Source organism: Acomys minous, assembly GCF_964271855.1.
Source record: "Acomys minous genome assembly, chromosome: 8".
Taxonomy (NCBI): Eukaryota; Metazoa; Chordata; class Mammalia; order Rodentia; family Muridae; genus Acomys; species Acomys minous.
Window position 1 is genome coordinate 36,062,517 of NC_140489.1, and position 15,707 is coordinate 36,078,223.

General features: G+C 48.4%; 1 protein-coding gene across 5 annotated transcripts in view; it reads left to right on the top strand.

The window, feature by feature from the left end:
* Positions 1 to 7,567: 7,567 nt before the first annotated feature.
* SLC8A3 (solute carrier family 8 member A3) overlaps positions 7,568 to 15,707 on the top strand; it is a 142,974-nt gene continuing 134,834 nt past the window's right edge. For 2 of the 5 annotated variants that reach the window (XM_084792274.1, XM_084792276.1), the window contains exon 1: positions 7,720 to 8,544. The gene's annotated coding sequence lies outside the window, so the exon portion shown is untranslated. Of the gene's footprint in view, positions 7,682 to 7,719; positions 8,545 to 15,707 lie in introns of those variants that run through there. The other 3 variants (XM_084792272.1, XM_084792275.1, XM_084792273.1) reach the window with 2 other exon arrangements.

Below are 15,707 nucleotides of genomic sequence, written 5' to 3' on the forward strand. Positions count from 1 at the left end.
GATAAAGAAAGAGCAGAGATTGAGGGAATGTCCAACCAATGCCTGGCCCAACTTGAGACCTACCCATGGGAGAGAGCCAACTGGAACAGTATTAACAATACCCTGCTATACTTTGCAGATGGTAGCACAGCATAGCTGTTTCTGAAAGGCCCTACCCAGCAATGGATGGAAAGAAATGCTGAGACTCACAGCCAAACTGCTACACTCCCTAGAGTGCAGGGAGCCTTGTGGAAGAGTGGTAGGAAGGATGGAAGTTCCTGTAGGGAACAAGAGCTTCGCAAAAAGACCAACAGAGCCAACTAACATAGGCGCAGAGTGGCTTACGGAGACTGAAATACCAACCAAGGACCATGTATGAACTGGACCTACACCCCCTACACAGAGGTACCCGATGGGTAGCTTGGGTCCATGTGTGTCCCTTAGCAAGGAGAGTAGGGGCTGACTCTGACAAAGACTCTTTTGCTTGCTTTTCCATCACTTCTCCCTAGTGATCAGGCCACCATGGTAGAGGATGCTCTCAGTTCTGGAGCAACTTGATGTGCTGAGGTGAGTTGATGCTGGGGGGGGGGCTCCCTTTTCTGAGGGGTAGGGGAGGGGAGATGGGGGAAGAAGGAGGGGGTAGGACTGGAGGAGAGGAAGGAGGGGGCCACAACTGGGATGTAACGTAAAGTAAGTAAGTAAATAAATAAATAAATAAGTAAGTAAGTAAATAATACTACCCTGAAAAGCAAATATGAGGAAAAGTGGTATGAAACATTATAAAGGTTCTGAGAGAAGAAGAGAGACCCTTTCTGGTATTTTACTGCACTATGCAATAATAACAATGTGCTGTGGACTACCAAACAGCTGAATGGGAGAATTGTTAATGTCTCCACCACAAAGAAATAACAAATGTTTGGGGTGATGGATACAATAACTAGCCTGAATTGATCTTTTCATAATCTATCCATATATTGAGACAACATATTTATACATAGCTATCTATACACAGCCATTTGTTGACTAAAAACTGAAAAACTCAAAGTGTGTGTTTCTTGGGCTGCTCTTCTAAAGGTCCCTGAGCTCAATTCCCAGCAACAATACGGTGGCTCACAACCATCTATAATGAGATCTGGTGCCCTCTTCTGGCCTGTAGGTACACATGCAGGTGAAACACTGTATACATAACAAATAAATAGAGCGAAGAGACTGCTTCTGACTACAACACTGATGACCTTGCAAACGTTGTACTGAGCTTGCTAGCCCATTTTATACACACGTCTTTACATAAATCTCAAAAATCACATAAGATCAATGTGTGGGAACTGGAGAACCGGCTCAGGAGTGCTCTAGCAGAGGATCTGGGGAAGGGATAGGCGATGGGTTCCCAGCACCCACATGGCAGCTTACAATCATCAGAAACTCCAGTTTCAGGGATCCAAGGCCCTCTGCAGGCCTCTGTGTGCACAGCATGCTTGCAGAAAAAGGACTAATACTGAGTTTCAGGAGTCAGAATAGAAGCCAGGCAGCTGTGGCACACACCTTTAAACCCAGCACTCCAGAGGTGGAGACAGGCAGGTCTCTGAGTTCAAAGCCAGCCTAGTCTACAGAGTGAGTTTTAGGGCAACCAGAGCCACACAGAGAAACCCTGTTTGGGAAAACAAAACAACAAAAGGCCTCAGAAGGGGAGAGGAGAAAGGGACGAGGAGAGTGGGGGGGGGGAGCGAGAGGGAGTAATATTTGTTGATTTGGGTATGGCCTAAACATGGCATTTACTTTGTGAAAATTCTCTGAATGCCTTTCAAAATTGAAGGCAGTTTTGTTAAAGGGCATAAGAGAAAACAATGGACAGGCTGCTTTTGCAATTCAAGTTCTAGTAAAAGTAAAATGAATGTAACCAATAGGAAAGAATTATGTCGTCTTAAAGTTGTTTCTTCCCTGCAGGGCTCCCCTGGAGCTTGCCTTCCACTCCACTTTGCTTTATTCTCTAGCCGTTTGCTTCTTCATTGTGTCGGGAGGAGTGCACACACTTAGGTCTGTGTGTGTGTGTGTGTGTGTGTGTGTGTGTGTGTGTGTGTGTGTGTGCCCCAACACTTCAGAGGACAACCTGTAGGAGTCCGTTCTCTCCATCTACCGTGTGCGTCTTGGGAGTTGAGCTCAGGGTGTCAGGCTTGGGGGCAATTGTCTTCACCTGAGAAGCCATCTCGCTGGCCCAGCTTACCTGCTTTTGTGGCTCCCTAACTGTTGCCAGATTGTGAAATGCAAGGCCTGCGGCGTGCCAGCAACTAGGCTACCTAGGAGCAGCAGCATCGCAGGCTCCGTTGAATACAGAGCCTAGGAGAGTAAAGCGGGTAGGTCTGATCCTTGAGAAATGCCAGGTACCCCAAGCTGTGAAGTTCTGGGGGCATAAGAGTAAATAATGATCCATTACTCTGAGGCCATGTGGTCCTTACCTTTTATTCATCCCTTCTACCTCATTGCTTGTTACTCAGCCCAGGAGAAAGAAGGACGTTAGGCCACAGACTCACAAAATCAGTCGGAGTGCTTGCATTCTGCGGTAGTTTGCTATGATTGTGCTGTGGTTTGGATAGTTGTTTACATGCTCTGCCACCACCCTGTGGTGCTATTGGGAAATAGTGGGATCTTTAGAAGTCTATATCTCCCAGAAGGAAGTAAGATCAATGGGGGTGGCGTGTCCTTGAAGGAGATATTGGGACCCCAGGGTCTTCTCCTTTCCCTCTGTTTCCCTCTGTCATTTATGATGCACAGGAACGAAAACTCTCCTCTCCCATGTGGACCACTGTGCTGCATTGTGCGCCACCGGTCCAGAAAATTGGGATAAGTACCATGGGTTAGAAACCTCTGAAAGGATGAGCCAAAAGAAACATCTCCCGTCATGAAACTGTTTGCCTCGGGACTTTCATTGCAGCAACATACAGCTGACTAGCACATGCTGGTATTTATTATTCTCACACTTTTTGGAGACTAGCTGTTCAAGTCATTAGCACATTTGATTTCTTTCTCTTGAGCCTGCAGACAGCTGCCCTCTTGGTATCCTCACAAGGTCACTCTGTCCGTAGGTCTGTGTCCTAATTGTTTCCTATAGACATGTGTCATATTGTACTGAAGTTCACCTAACTACCCTGTTTCAATTGGCTCCTTCTATTTTCAAATTATCATTCTCTCTCTCTCTCTCTCCCTCCCTCCCTGTGTGTGTGTGTGTGTGTGTGTGTGTGTGTGTGTGCACATGTGTGTTTCCCCATGAATGTACCTGCAGTATGCAAGCATGTATGCATAAGCGATCAGAGGTAGATGTCAGGTGTCTACTACCTCAATTTCTCTCTTTCTTATTTAAGACAGGGTCTCTGACTGAGGCCAGCTGGTCACCTTCCTGTCTCTACCTCCACAGTCCTGGGATATCAAGTACCCACTGCAGCAACCAGATTTGACACGGGCACTGTCGATCAAACGCACTCTGACAGAGCAAGCACTTCACAAACGGAGCCATCGCTCCAGCCCCCTAAACGATCACGCTCTAAGTAAGGGCTGTGGTGGTTAGACTTCAGTGTGAGTTCTGAAGGACACAATTCAGATTCATATCAAGAGTCTGGCTTCCCTGTTAAGCTCCATGACTGGGTTGCATAACTTAACTTTCCCGCTGAACAGGACGTTCTCAAGGCTCCTGTTGCCGACAGTAAAGAGCTCACGTTCTTGCTATCCGACAGTAATCCCTTTCAATTCTAGCCCAGCCAGGGATAAATGATCAAATGATAATAGAAGTCGAAGGCAGACTCTGATCAAGTTTGATATTTTCCACAAAATATGAGATCATTCAGAGTTCAGAGAATCCTGAGAGATCATTAACCACATGAAAGGGGGGAAAGGCAGTTGTTGAGAAAGAAAGATGGAGAACTGAAAAAAAAACCCTTATATTTAGAAATGACTTTATAACCAAAGAGAATCTCACTGAATCCTCACAGCTCCATTTAATGTATGTTATGATGGTGACTGTTAATATTTCCATTTTATTGATGAGGATACTAAGGCCCACGGTGTAAGACTAGCCTCTGTTTTTTCAGCCTAGCTCCTGGAACCCACACAAGTTAACTCTGCCTAAAGCAGAGATTTAAGATGTGTTGGTGTCTCCCTCCTCCCCTGCCCTCCTGCTCAGCAATGCCTTGGCATGGCATAGGGGACACTGTGCTTCCTGCCAGAGGTTATTTGTGTTTTATTTATGCCACCACTACTATTATTCTTACTGTTTCAAATGATGTGGTTCTAGAGAACAGTTAGTATTCATTGAAGACACAGTCACTGTTGGTTGCCATCTTGACAGGAGCTGGAATCACCTAGGCAACAAGCCTCAAAGCACACGTTCGAGAGCTTGTCTATATTAGGTTAGCCTCTGGGCTTCCCAGTAAGGGATTATCTAGAAATGTCCATTGAATGGGAAGATTCACACCACTATGGGGTAGCACCATTCCCTAGGCTTCTGTCCTGAACTGCATTTAAAAAAAAAAAAAAAAAGAGGAAGCACTCTGTGCTTCCTGATTGCAGGTGCAATGTGACCAGCTCCCTAGCTCCTGTCACCATGACTTCCGGTCATGATGGAAGGACTGTACAGTGGAACAGTGAGCCAAAAGAAACCCTTCTTTTGTGAAGTTGCTTCCGTCAGGGTATTTTTATCACAGCAGCAGGAGAAGTTACTAAGACAAATATCAACAAATACGTAAGTATAACAAGGGAGAGCCCGACACAAACAAAGCTCTGTAGAGGAGCAGGTCAGGAGAGGATCTACATGCTGGTTTTTGTTATTGCTTTACCTGGATGCATTTTTGCAAAACCCATCATGCTAGTCAGAATGGCATTGCTAATGTAAATGTCTAAGACAGAGAAAACGTTTGTTCTGGAAGTTCTAACTGAGGACTGTGGGGTGACAGTTCCTTAGGGTCTGCTAAAGCAGCAGCATATCATGGCCAGAGTACATGGCAGAGAAAAGCCCTGCATGTGCATATGTGTGATGGTGTGTGTGCTTGTGTGTGTGTGTGTGTGTGTGTGTGTGTGTGTGTGTGTGTGTGTGTGCACATGCATGTAAAGGTCAAAGGTTGATATCAGGCAGCTTCTGTTCCTGCTCTCTAACTTATTTTGTCATGACAGGGTCTTGCAATGAACCTGAAGCCTGCCTATCCCACTGGCCTGGCTGGCCAATGCACTTCACAGACCTCCTGCCTCTGCCGCTTCCCGCTGTCCAGCACTGCTATTACAGGCATGTGCCCCATGCCCGGCTTTTGACATGGGTTATGTGGGATCCAAATGCTTCCCTTCATGATCGCATGGCAAGTACTTTAACATCTGAACCACCTGCCTAGGCTTCTCTCCCGGTTTTTTCTGCGATTACATCTCTAATGACCTAAAGACCTAAACAGACTGCCCACTAAGCTCCAACCCATTAGCCCTTCTCAACAACACCTTAGAAGCGAGCCTTTATTTTGTGGAAACACTGAATATTCAAACTGCCACAGAGTCATCAGCCTGTGCACTTAAAACAAGTTGTTTGAGTGCATGTAAGTTACACCTCAATAAAGTTTATCTAAAAAGAAAAAAAAATCACTAGAAACCCTACCACTAAGAACTGTCACTTTAACTTTTTTGTTTTTGTTGAGACAGGGCTTCTCTGTGCAGCCTTGGCTGGACTGGACTCACTCTGTAGACCAGTCTGGCCTTGAACTCACAGTGATCTTCCTGCTTCTGCCTCCCTGAGTGCTGGGATTAAAGATGTGTGCCACTATAGCCAGCTTTAAAAAATTGTAATGTTGTCAGAGCATAGCCACACTTTCATGCGCTCTCTCTCTCTCTCTCTCTCTCTCTCTCTCTCTCTCTCCTTCCCTTCCTCTCTCCCTCTTTCTCTCCCTCCTCTTTCTCTTGCTTTTTTCTTATTCTCATAGATCACGGAAACCTTTCCACGTCAATACACAGAATGCTGCATCAGCATTTTATACATTTGAACTCACAGCATCTGTGCTTGTCTGCACAAGCCAGTCCACATTTCAGCTTGGACCCCACCCTCCAATATTTTATGCAGTATTGTGTCAGTGCAGTGTGATTTACTACCCCAGTTGTGTGGGGACAAATTTTCAGGTGATTTCGGTTTTTACTGTTATAAGTAGCGCCACGAGCATCCCTGTGCCCTTCTTTATCCACATCCCCAGTTGTCACCATATTCCAGGAAAACTACTGAGTCACAGGAGCTCTCACTTTTATGAGGGATTTGAGGTTTGTCTAAAAATTACCTTTCCCAAAAGCTGTGTCAATTTGCACACAGTTTCCCACTGCTGCTCCATGCAGACAAGCACGCAGCAAATCCTGCTGCCTGGTGTAAATGAAACCTCACACCATTAGAAGTCATTGACACCCTACAAAGCCAGAGTCTGAGCCCTAAGATCACTAAATTTCAGTGCCCATAAAGTGTCTGAAAGCACTGATCACAGTACAGGCGGAGCCCAAATTCAGGACGGGTTTACCTCCTGAATGGTGACCTGAGGGCCCAAAAAGTGTGTATTTCCTTACAAGTGTAGTACTTTCTACCTCTCAGACTCACTTAACTTATTTGGACCAACCTTTGTTGGAGAGGCACTTCTCCTTGGTGACAGGCAGGGTTCTAGAAGTTGTACATGCCAGTTTTCGGTCACTCTTGCTGCTCGTCAATAGGACTCCAGTCGGTTCCAGTTCCCCGTATCCCCAGCCTTGACTCTGCTGCATGTGACCCCGGGATGGCTGTTTACTTTCCTCAAGACTAAAGATCCAACAGAAAAGTGGAAGTCATAATTGCATTTATTTCATAGCCTCCTATGATGATGATATCAAATAATACAACCAAGTTCCCTGGCACCAACCCTGCCCTACTCAGGAGCAACGATGCTGTGTGATGTCCCCCTTATACCTGCCTTCAAGCAGCAAAAGCTTCTAAAAACAGTTGCTGTCCCATCTACACTGGTGTCTATACAAAGGCCTAGCTAGCCACCTTTCTCGTTTCACAGATGCCTGATGACACTGATAAACTGAGGACACACAATCCCATCCTTAGGCGTGGTCTGCCCACTCCTCCTGCCACCAGGACCACGCCTGACAAATATAGCAGAAATTACAGGCATCTGATTTAAGGCTGTGTGTGTACACTACTCTCGAGCCAAGCCCCAAACCCTAGTTCTGTTGATGCATCAAAGGACTAACTCTGCTTCAGTCTCCAGGGCCAGAGTAAGCAGCAATTTGAGAGGCAGCCCCCTTTTATTTTTAGGAAAAAAGAAAAAAAAAAAGCAAAAGCCAACATAGCAGCTCTCATCCAAGAGTCTCACAAAGCTGTTGTTTTACTTGGGTTGAGAAAATGACAGGCTAGGCTCTGCACCAAGAAGAGAAGGGGGGTAAACAGGAGAGAAAAAAGAGGTGCCCCAACACACACACACACACACACACACACACACACACACACACACACACACAGAGCCAACCACCAACCCCCTCGAGACCTCCCCTAGGACTGGGTGGACCCTGCCTGGGTAATCGTCCCCTGCTATATTTAAAAACCACAGATGTGTTTGGAGGGGACTTAATTTCGGGATTGCAGGCAGAGTCTCCTGAGGACAAGGGGAAAGCCGGTGCTGAGCTTCTGCTTGCTGCCTGGAGCTTCCAACTCTGGGAAATCCAGGTCAGGACGCGTCGCCTCCTTGCAGCTGCTGCCTGTCCGTGTGCTCTAGGCTTTAAGCTCAATGGTTGGGTGGGTGGGTGGCCTCCGAGTAGGCTTGCGTCCGTCCGCATTCGATCTTCCGAGGCTCTCTGCACGGAGGTTCGTGCTCGGTGTTCCAGGCCTGCGGAGAAGCGTGTGGAAATCTCCTCTCCGCGCTCGCGGCTAAATATGCGCGGCTTGTCATTCGGTGTGGCTGTCTCCCAGCTGATAGGGTGACGTCGGCCTTGGAGGCTTGGAGATTGGCTTTTTGATTTGGCTCCTTGCAGAGGCTTAATGGGTAAAGCTCTAGGCTCGCCCAGAAACCGGGCCCTACACTCGTCCCCTCTGCGCGCGGTGAGGCTGAGACGTTTCCCGTGGTGACAACGGGCGAGGCTGAGCTGCGCGCTCCCAGCCCCGGGAAAGCCCGGGCGACGCGGCAGTCAGCCCCCGCCGGGGTCCCTCCGAGCCACCAGGGCGCGCCGCGCGCGCTCCGTCCCGCCCCTCCCGCAGGGATCCCCAGGCGAAGGCGGCCGGGACTCCGGGCCTTGCCTGGGCCACTCGGACAGTCTCTGTTCCTTGGCTGGGCGCCGAGGGTCCGCACCACGCGCCCTGCGCCCTGGCCCCAGCGCTCGAGCTCCAGATGCGCTGCCGGGCAGCCCCCTGACAGCTGCTAGCCCAAGAGCTCTGCCGGCAGCCGCCGTAGACTGTCATGCCCTGGACGCCGCTGCAGCCGGCCCGCAGCCCGCGGGGGCGATGAGCCGCTGCGGCCGGTAAGGAGCCGGCGGCGCGGCACCTTTCTAGCCCGCCTCACTTGCCCATCGGGCGCCGGAGGCCGAGGGGAGTCGGTGAGTAATTGGATGAGCCCACAACTCCCTACCCCTGGTGGGCGGCAGAAGTAGGGGACGCCGAAATACGGGGCTCAAGATGTCCCCAATAAGGTCCCTGATGGAGAAGAACATGATAAGTTATTTCTCAAGATCATTCACATGTACTGCCTTGCGGCGGGTTTAGTGCCAGAAAAAGTGGGGGAGGGTGCCCGGGAAAGTGTACGTTGTATATGCGGTGTTGGAGGGAGGATCTGGCAGAGTGTCTAAACCAGGGTGTTGGGGGTGCCGCGAGAGATGCCTGTGAGCCACAGCACTCGAAACGTGTGAACAGTCTTGCCCTGGGTTTGCTGACTTAGTGGCGGGGAGGGGGGTTGGGGGTGTAGTTCAATGGGCAAGCTGCATGGTGTGTGTGTGTGTGTGTGTGTGTGTGTGTGTGTGTATGTGTGTGTGTGTGTGTGTGTGTGTGTGTGTGTGTGTGCATGCGCGTGCGCGCGCTTGCTTGTGTCGCCGCTGCCAGGGTGTGTGAGCTCCTGGGACTGAGTGCCCACCTGGTTCTGGAGCTAGGAGAGGTACCACGTTATTCCCTTGGTGCGTGCGCTATACACACACACACACACACACACACACACACACACACACACACACACACAGGCAAACAGGCACGCATGCACGCGCGCACCCCAATCCCAACCTTGGGACTCCATTGCCACCAGCCCACAAACGCAGCCCCAGCTTACCTCCTTCCCTCCAAGTCCCCACCCCCACCCCCACCCCCGCGGGCCCCTAGGCCAAGGGGGATAGGTAAGAAGGAGCAACTGTTAAGTCCTGAGCTTCCAGACCTAGTGGTCTGGGAGAGCTAGAGCCCCCGTGGAGAGAAGCAAAAGTATATGATTAAGCTCCCCCTCCTTTCCCTCAACACACACACACACACACACACACACACACACACACACACACACACACACGCACGCACGCAAGCACGCACATTTAAAGGCCAGCTCTGTTTCTGCGGGCCCTGGCTGACCTGCCCTGAGGACCTGAGCCACTGGGGCAGAGGATGAAAACGATTTGCTAGAGGGGTTTGGGGGGCAGTTTTTCCTTTTCATTCGTTGTGTTTTATTTTTAACCACGGAGAAAGGGGAAGGGGGGGGGGCTAAGTAGAGCAAACGCCTTTAGTGCAGTGCTGTAAATGTCCTCACTCATTGCTTGCCTCCTATCCTTCCTGCCTATTTCCCTTTCTCTTTTGGCGACTAAGAAGCAGACATCTGAACGTTTGGTGCTAAGGTTTCCCAGGCAGAAAGATTGAAACTGGGTGCAATGTATCAGAAACGCAGGCTGCAGCTGGGCGCCAGGTGCCCAGTTTCTGCGTGGTCAAGAAACCCCCAAAGGGGAAGAGCTGTGGGTCCATGATAGGAACACATCCGGTCTTCTGGTCGGGTACGGAAAGGGAAGCCTGCGGGCCTCTAGCGACCTGGTGACTTGCAGCAGTCCGGTGTGATTAATCTTCCACAGCTGTTGTACCCGGTCCACTTGAGCTGAGCTCTTGTTTACCTCGGTTTTCAAATATAGCTGCTGCGCCATGCTCTTCCTGAAATAGGGGCATCAGTTCACTGAGTATGGGCCCATGACCTCACTCTGGCCCTTCTGCCCATCTTCCCACGCTGCTGGCTGACTCTGGCTGCCTCAGCCAACTTTGAGAGGAAGCTGCCCCTAAATTCAGGTCTGGCAGTGGATGGTTGACTGGCCAGAGCTTTCGGTGGCTGGATAGGAACAGGGACTGGTCACCAGGGGCCCTCACTGCAGTCTACTATTCTCATCACAGTTCTTCACACAGGTCTCTTTCTGTAAATAAATGAACTTTAAGTGTGCCTGCATGCGTGTGCATGCGTGTGTGTGTGTGCACACGCGCGCGTGTGTTTAAGGAGCCCCATTAGAGCCTGCATAACTGGGACTTGATTGTAGAGGTTCCTTCTTAACTTGAAAACCCAGAAGGCCGTGGTGCAAGTCCTCCTGCAAGGAATGCTTCTGTTCTTCAGTCCAGCACTCAACATCCCTTACCCAAGAAAGCTTTCCACTCCTGCTCTGAGTAGGTTAGGCTTCCTTACTTCAGATACCCATAACCTGAACTTGGAAGTGATCTCAGACGCAACTGAATTTTACTGATGTGACTGAGTGATGCTGGCCACAGCTCTGGACAACGAGCTCCACGAAGAGATGAAAGATGGCTTGCCTTTATCCACAACCCTATCCCCCGTGCCTATCCCTGTGTCTGGCATAAAGCAGGCACTTGGTAATTATTTGGTTAAACTAATGAAATCAGAGCCTTACATCTTCCCTTCCCTGGGCATCTTCTACTCCTGGTCAGAGAAGGGATGAGAAGTTTTCTGGCCAACTTTGTTCTGCTGCCGTTTGCTTTGTTCTCTTTGAAATATCAACCAAGGCCTGGTGGTGTAGGTCTGTAATCTCAGCAGGAGGTTACAAATACAAGGCCTGCCCGGGCAATTTAGTGAGATCCCATCATTGTTGTCATAGTCCCCACCATCACCATCATCATCATCATCATCAACAACAACAACAGATTCGGGGGAGGGGCAGCAAGACAAGGCTGTGGCTCAAGGGTAAGCCCTTGATCAGGATATTTATTTACTCTGTAGAACTATACAAATAAGATCCAAGATCCCTTTACTCTGGGTACCTCCGCAAGCTGGCAAAACAGTTCATTGTTGCTGCTGCTGCTTTGTTTTTTGTATAATCTCTGGTCGTTGTGATGGATGTTGTCCTCAGGTAATGATGTGGCGTCGTTTCCCACCCTGCGCGGTACAGCCATTGCCCGCAGTTAGGGTTAAGGAGATGCCACTATCTTGTTTCCTCTTCACACTACTAAGTTTGATAAGTAGAGAGGAGTAATTCCCCTCACTCAAGCCCAGTTGCTTTGCCTAGAGGTTCAAACATTTTTCTCCAAAAGAGAAAGCCTTCGCTTGTTCTCTCTGGGAGACATTTATTCAGCAAGCATTCTGCTAGCACTGACTCTGCCGGACATGAGCTAGGTACCGAGGCAAGCAAGATAGAATGGTTCCTTTCCTCATAAACACACATTCTAGCAGGGACAACCAACCAGTGACTAGGCAATTGCTGTACAAAGTGATTTCTGTCACACGAAGGGCAATGGCAGATCAGGGGAAGTAAATAGAAACGATCACCTCTCCTTAGGGCCACGAGGCTGAGTCTTGGGAGAAGGATGAGCTCAGATTCGCACTGGTGAAAGCGCGGAGGGTAGAGACGGAGAAGGAAGGGCACGGCTGAGTGAAAGAACCACTGTTTAAAGTGCCTAAAGCGGAGAGAGGGGTTTGCCCAAGGGTCTGTACACAGGGATACGGGAGGCTGTGACTGGAGAAGCCCTAGGGTCAAACTGTGAAGGGTTTGTACTCTATGCTGAGGACTTGCATGGAATTTTCCAGTGAGGCACGAGGAAGGCTCTAACTCCAGGAGTGAAGAACTGGTGTTTTATACAACATGCAGAAACTGGAATGTAGGGCCAGTGGGAAGTTTCTGTAGATCCTCAAGTGTGCTGATGGAGGGAGGGGTTCCTCTATCTGTTTTTATGCACACATTAGAATGTTCTTAGGCTTTTGGCTGTGAGCCGAGAACCTAATGGCTGAGCCATCGCCCCAGCCCTACAGTAGTCTTTTAAGGAAGATGATCCTCTAATTTTCTTTCATGCGGCTGGCTTCTGTCTGATTGTTCATATGTTCATGTGTCTTGAATAGGCATTCTAAACACTGCCCTGGACAGAGAAGCCTTAGAAGGAGAAATGCCTCTAGATGTGTAAGACTTGCTTCCTGTGCACAGAGCCAGACAAACCTTGAAATACGAGGAATGGGGAGATCTCTGAGGATATGAGAAGCACCTCAGAAGGAGCCTGGGAGGATGAGGAAGGTTTACTTACATATTAAATCCATAGAGACCATGGAGCAAGACTTCTAGATTGGAAAACTCACATGCATATGAAGACAGACCTCTTTAAAGAACTATGTGGGGGATGGTTAAATCTAATAGCAGGATCCCAGATACTTGGATATTGAATACAGAATCACATCTGCTAAGAAAACTGCTTCATTTCATCCTAGACATAATATGGAACGGGCCAAGGAGAATGAACTGTTTTGATACTTGGATTGACAAGTAAGGTGGCCCTGGGTGTGCAAAAGTGCCAGGTCAGGTGAGGACAGGAGGGCTAGAAGCTAATCCTACTCCTGCTTCCAGATAAAGCTTTGAGAGTAGAGGGCTTCAGCATCCAGTAGAAAGGAGAAGACTGTGTGGTACAGCCGACACTCATCCTCAGGGTCCTGTCTGCTCTACTTGGTTCCTCTTTCTATCTTATCTCTAGGGTCAGGACCAGGATCCCCAACCCCCACCGCTGCCTCTTTTCCTGAATAGCAGCCACTCTCTTCCTAAAATGGAATCCTTCTCCTGTCTAGGATAGCTTGTTCCTTTAACATGGAGACCTGTCTCTCCACAAATCCTACTTTAAAAACAGGGCCCCCTTTTTTTGCTTGTCCCCTTTCCCCTGCCCACTGCCCTCTCATCTTACTTTTATTAAACGACTGAAAATGTAGAGTGATCATTATTCTATTTCCTCATCGCTCCATTGTTCATCATTTCCCACTTTTCTACACCTTCTACCCTAGGACCTCTTACTCTCCAGATTATAGCGAATGCTCACTCTCTCACTTCATACTCACCTCCATCAGATAATTGGCCGTTAGCTCCTTAGAACTTTCCTTGCTGGACTTCTGTGGGCTGAGCTCTCCTATGGTCTCTCATCCACTTCTGTCCAAAGAACCTATCCCCTTCTCACCTTTCCCTTTCCCCACCATTTCTTGGCAGTCTGCCCTGGTGGTCAGGATGTGCCTCTAGCTCCCTAAGTCTAAGCCTTATTTCCAGCCATCTGTGTATTGCCCGCAACAGGATATCCATCATTTCAGGATTAGAATATGCTCAGTGAACCTTAGCTGATCTTCCTCAGTGTGCAGTCTCTACTTGCCTTCTACTGCGGTACTTAAGGGCTTTCTCAAAATGGCTGGTGGTGCTCTAGGCCCACAGATGCCCCAACCATTCTGCTTTAACCTCAACACTTCCTCCCTCTAGGAAAAAAAACATGTTAAAAAACATTTTTAAAAAAAACTATTAAGGATCCGGTACAAGCACTGTGCCCCAGACCTTGCAGAAGCTCTGCCCACACTACCTACACCACCATGCCCCCTTCCTAGTCAGGTGGAAAGAAGAACCACCTGTGTCTTTGCCTCTGTGTTCCTCAGAAGGAACTAAAGGTGGAATGAATTTAAAGGGAATCATGAAGGGAGGGGTGTGTGTGTGTGTGTGTGTGTGTGTGTGTGTGTGAGAGAGAGAGAGAGAGAGAGAGAGAGAGAGAGAGAGAGAGAGAGAGAGAGAGAGAGAGAGAGATCACAGCAGATCTTCACAACTTCAAAGACAGCAGATAGAAGATGCTCCCTTTGATAAGGGAGGCCCACACACCACCGGAGTTGATTGTACATGAGAAGCCCCCAGCTATGTCTCAGAGATGACCCCAAGTGCTTGCCAGGCTCCATTTGTTTTTCATTTAGGCAATGATATGATTGAATTCCATATTTCAACATTTCAAAACTTCAGATAAATAAAATGACATTAAGATGAGTCAAGCTGCAGGAAAATGGTTTAAAGAAAACTTGTATAAAGGACAGTGGTTCCCAGCTTCCCTGTGCCACCACGGACAGGCTGGAAGGATGCTAGCGCTCACACCATGAGCTGTGCCAACACCAGAGGCTGGAGGTGGTCTCTGTGGAAGAGCCAGGCGCAGGAAGAAAAGCAACATCTCCTCTAGGCTGCGCTGTGTTTCTCTACCCCAGTGTCTTGTCAGTTCAGAGATTGCTTTTTCTCAGCCCTTCCTCATCTGACACATTCCTTCAGGCCTGGTGGAAGGAGACTTCTGTAGTTAGAAGAGGAAGGGAAGTATGGTTTTGGCTCCATACTTACTGGTGTACAAACCTCGACAGTCAACTAAACACAGGATTCTTCATCTGTCTGATCACCCCTACAGGAAAGATAAAAGGAGACCATGTTCAGGAGAAAGTCTTTGTAAACTCTTGACACATCAGCTTGCCAAGTCTTTGTTGAATGAATGATGCAGTGTAAATATTTGTTGTCACTCTCACACCCTCTGGAAGAAGAGGCAGGTGCAGGTGAAAGGGCTAGAGTTGAGAGGAGGAACTGCTGGTTCCAGCCTAGACCATGCTCCAATACCACGTCATTCTGTTGGTTCTTCTGAAGGAACAAAACTGGTGTTTTCAGGGGCTTTGGCTATAACTAACCATTTACTTCTCTCCTTGAGGGTCATCAGGAAGCTGGGCATCTCCTCTCAACATACATGGTTTCTAAATCACTTAATCCTACAGTCATTCATTCATTAGATGCGTACTGAGCCCTCATGTCAGACTCTAGTCTGAAGCACTGTGGTGTACAGAAAGGGCATACTTCTTTCCCAGATAGAATTTTTATTTCTTGATGAGCTAAGAAACAAATAGACAAAAGCGACAATGTGCTCAGAAAATGATATGGGCTGTGGAAGATATGAAAGATGGTAGAGCTAAGAGTCCTGGAGAAAGGAGACCTTCAGACAAGAGGGAGAGCCTGTCAAGGAAGGTGGCATATGTGGATATCTGCAGTAAAGGCAATTACATGTGAAGACTGTGGGGGTAGACCCGCTCTTAGCTCCTTCCAGAAGCACTAGATTTATCTTAATGGAGCATAAAGCTCATCAATGGGAGGCAAAGTCAGAAAGTTCTCAGTTAGGAAAGGAAAAGAGCTTCTAGAATAAGAATGGCATGCTGTTTACAGTAGATATCTTTAAGCGACATTTCTGGCTGATCTTCATAGCACTGGCTTATAATCTCAACACCTACGAGACTGAAGCAGGAGAGTAAGCTCAAGGCCAGCACGGACTGCACAGTGAGGTCTTGTCTCAGAAAGAGATGTTTTGTTTTGTGGGGAGCAGACTATCTATAAGGGTTGGAACAAGATTGGCAGCTGTTTCAGCCGGCAAGGTGAGCTATGTAGTTCTGACTGGATAGAGGTCAGACCAGAGCGTGACACATATTTGCACTCAGTAAATCTGAGAACTTATG